A 4,557-nucleotide genomic window follows, 5' to 3' on the forward strand; every position below is an offset into this window, starting at 1 on the left:
CAAGTGAACGGTGTTCAAGTGAACGGTGTCCAAATGAACGGTGTCCAAGTGAACGGTGCCAAGTGAACAGTGAGCATCCTTCTGTGTCCAAGTGAACAGTGGGCACTTGAACGGTGTCCAACTGAACTGTGTTCAACTGAACGGTGTCCAAATAAACGGTGTGTAACTAAACGTCGTGCATTTTCTTTCGTGTCCAAAAACAACGGTGCCCAAAAGTTTCGTGTCCAAACGCACCGTGTCCAATTGAACCGTGTGTCAAGTGCCGTGTCCATTTGCACCGTGTCCATTTGCAACGTGTCCAATTGTACTGTGTCCAACTGAATGCCATTCGTTCTAACATCGTTCCAACATCGTTCCAACGTCGTTTTAACATCGTTTCAACGTCATTCCAACATCATTGTAACGTTGTAACATCGTTCCAACATCGTTCCAATATCGTTCTTACGTCGTTTCAACATCGTTTCAATAACGTTCTAACTATATACAACGCCGGTCCAACACCATTCTAACGTCGCTTCAACATCCACGAGAGCGCATCAATGATGATCAATAGTAGCATGAACATCAAGTATCGCGAGAAGATAGCGAAGGAGATTGCGAGAACGAGCAAATCGATTCGTAAGAAGTATCACGCTTTGAAAACCGGTAGGATGAAGGAAGATGTTGCATTGGAGAAACATTTTAAACCCGTCGTCGAACCTCTAAAGCAAATCGCGGAAAGTACCGCTAATGTAGAAGGTAACGTCGGTGTTAAGACAGAGACACCATCGGCGAGTACGAACGCCGAAGCAAAGAGTGCGATATCAAAACCGAAAGAAAAGACGCACATGACAAAAAGTTTAAAATTATTGGACATGTCATGGGATTATTCAGATACGCTCGCGTTGCCTTCACCGAAAAAACGGATACGATTAGACGATTCTCCGATATATTTTACGTCGAAGAAATCACTTCTATACAAACAACCGGGAGCGGTGCACTTGGACACGGTGCATTTGGACACAGCCAATCACAGCACCGTGTGATTAGAGACATTTGTAGGGTCCCTTGGAACAGCGACTTGTGATTGGACTGTGTCCAATTGCCCCGTGTCCAACTGATATACACCCCAAACAATCACATGAATCGAACGACACTCTACCCATTGATGATGATGAGAATACTGTTTTTGAAACCCCGGATGAGCCGCTCGCGACATCCATTAGATATTAGTTACAAACGCGACAATAAACGTTGCGCGATTACCTTGGTCCCCTGGGACAACAATACTTTAGAGCGATGCTAAGCGGTGGAAAAGATACAACTATAGATCATGTTTACGGTGTACATTTCGATAATGATGAAGCGACGCTAGGTGATAAACATATCGATGTGGACAGAGACGATAATATAATCATTGATGGAACAAGATACATGGGAACACTGGGTCTTTACAAGCTGATATTCAAGAGAATACTTGACGGTACCGTGTACACCGAGGCCGACAAACACAAGTACAAAAGTACACTGCTGGCGACGAATGCTCACAGACGCGGCTACAACCCTCTAAATCCTATACTCGGTAACAAAGGATACAAGTATAAGAATATAATAAACCCTTTGGTATCACACATGTCGAGCAATAAGGCGGTAGGGAAAAGCTTCTCCGTATCGCGAGATGTGATGACGTTAAACGGAAACAAAATCGATTATACGTACTGGGATGATCCCAACGAGTTGGTGGATCATTTACGATTACTGGAAGCTTCGCGTAAAGCTGGCAACAATGCTCACGGCAATGAAATTTTATCTATTATCGAAGAACTCCGTGAAGCTGGCCTCATTATAAATTAAACAGCGCAGCGTTGACACGAGTCAGTTAGTCGATACTGCTCGTGTCGAAATATCGATGGATAAGTTTGGAACATCGCGAAAGAATAACAGCTCCAGAACTGTTCCTGTAGAACGATGGGATGAATACGTTAAATATTCATTATGTTATATACATAATGTTATGTACATAAAAATGCCCTTTGTCTAAACGCGGCTAAAGATTTTGACGCAAAGTCTCGCAAGATACAACATGTAGCGCAACCTGAAGCCGATAGTGACGTTGCAACCAAACAATATGTGGAATAGCGTTTGACAAAATTTGCGACTGATATTTTGCGCGACTTTGCGAGCAAACGATATGTACAAGATGTGACGTGACGATTATTAATTATTGTCCGTCACTAGTACACCATAATAAGGAAGTCTTGTGAGCTTCCCGGCTGCAGGCGGATGTCGCGTCCTAGCCATGAGGCGAATAGGACGCGAGCCTACGCAGCTCTTCAATAATTTTGTGCATAAATACGGTCATCGAGGAGGGGGGGGGGGAGTTGAGTCCAGAAGAAGAAAGCCACCATCAAGACAGACTGTTGCCACCGTGGGAGAGGAAGAGCCTGCGAGAGAAAAGGCAGTAGGACCTGCTGTTCCAGGTGAACCGTTTCCATCACCAATAAGACTCCGTAGGGACCTACGGGTGTATATCAGTTGGACACGGGGCAATTGGACACAGTCCAATCACAAGTCGCTGTTCCAAGGGACCCTACAAATGTCTCTAATCACATGGTGCTGTGATTGGCTGTGTCCAAATGCACCGTGTCCAAGTGCGCCGCTCCCGGGACCTACAGGGTGGGAAACTTTAACAAGGGCCTGTTTCAGCAACATCCCGGACGTCGAAGCGAAGCTGCCGAAGTGGAGCGGTCACAAGCTGTCGCCAGGAAGCCGCGAGGACGGAGTGGATCGACACCGCGGACGAGCGGGGAATAGCTGCCACCGGAGTAAGGCCGGCGAGCGCATCCTCCGCGACCCGGAGCGTCCTCCGAGCTGAGCGAAGACGCCGCGAGGCTCGTGGATCGCTATAAACAACGGCTGCCGCGAAAGAGCCCAAGCCAAGGTCGGACGGGCTAGGAGCTCCAAAGATTGACGTAAGGAAAACAGTCGCCCAGAGTCAAAAATCGGAAAATGGGGGATATATCCCGCCAATGAGAGGCCAAGAGCTGTCGGAAGACGGTTCAAACACCTGGAATAAAACGGGACTACAACGACGGTTCGAGAGCTTTTTCACCGATATCGCTGATAGCATGGAATACAGTGTGAAGGACGTGCCATCCGCAGAGCCGAGCAGAGGAAGACAAAGAAGCGACGACTCGACCTTCGACGCGTAAGACCGCCGCCGTATCAAGGGTTCTTCTTTTGTGAGCCCGGAGGGACCAGCTGCCAGCTGCCGACTGCCCCCGCTCCGCGAGTTTTGGTGAGTCCGTTCCGAAAGAGGCGAGGACGTTATCTTGGTATTTTCGTGTCGGGGAGCGGGCGAGGCGTCGTCGAGCGGGGACCCGGCCGTCCTCCCGGGCGAGGGCGAGAGCTCGCGTCCCTCCCGCGCGTTGGGAAAAGCTCAAGAGATCACCTCAAATTTGGTAAAACCGCCGAACAACCGCCGTGTTGCCCCGCCGAGCGGGCACACCTCCGAGCGCTTACGCGGCCGTCGTGATCTCCGCCGATCACGACGCGGACTCGCGCTGCCGAATACCTATGTCACGATCGCGAACAAAGTTTCAGTTTGTTATCGAATCATTCTGCTGCCGAATAGTAACATTGTAAACGTGACGAACAATAAACTTTGACGAAAGAGATTGCGGGTCACTTAATTGTCCTAACCGCCGCTCTATTACGTCACCTCCGACCTTGCGCGAACCAGCCCCTCTACCGCGAGTAGGGCTGAGCTGCCGGTCGTTCGTGGCAGCAGTTCGGGCGGACGACGAGTCCTACTCGTCGGCGAGACTAACCCTTTAGTGTTTCGTGACAGATCGTTTTTATGGGTACGGACCGCCGTACCTGACGCCCATTTGGTGTTAGAGTTTTCGTGGTGAGCTGTCAGGTCTCGCGAAATCCGCCGAATAGTCGAGCGCTGACCAAAAGGATCTATTTTGTCGCTGCACCCGATTCGTGTGCCGACTGCGCGAGTCGCGAGTGCAGCGTTACAAAGATAATACTCTTTGTATATCTGCCGACCGTAAATTCTTTGATACAAAAGGGATCAAAATACGACATGTAACATGGCCGGAAGCCTTCAATGACGCTGCACACAAAAATTATGTGGATGAGAATTTTAAAGTGTGGAGAAAGCAGATCGGAAAGCAAGTGAATGAGAATATTAAAACGTTGAAAGATCGACTAGAAGAGAATATTAAAACATTGAAAGATCGACTGGAAGAAAATATTAAAACATTGAAAGATCGACTAGAAGAGAATATTAAAACGTTGAAAGATCGATTGGAGGAGAATAGTAAAACGTTGAAAACTGAACAGGAAGTAATCAAGACGAAAAACATACAGAGTATGAATGATCTTCATCAAAACATCAATCTGTTAGTTGATATGATACAAGAAATTAAACACAAGAAGAACAATATTAATGTGACAAAAGAAAAAAATAAATCTAAGACAAAAAATACTGATACGAAAGTAGAAGAAAGTAAATCTATGAAAAAAGATAAATAAATAATGGAATATTACAGTTAAATCAGTATACAC

This window comes from Odontomachus brunneus, unplaced genomic scaffold (assembly GCF_010583005.1).
Source record: "Odontomachus brunneus isolate Ranch 3 - 2012 unplaced genomic scaffold, Obru_v1 Obru_scaffold_194, whole genome shotgun sequence".
In the NCBI taxonomy this organism is placed as follows: domain Eukaryota; kingdom Metazoa; phylum Arthropoda; class Insecta; order Hymenoptera; family Formicidae; genus Odontomachus; species Odontomachus brunneus.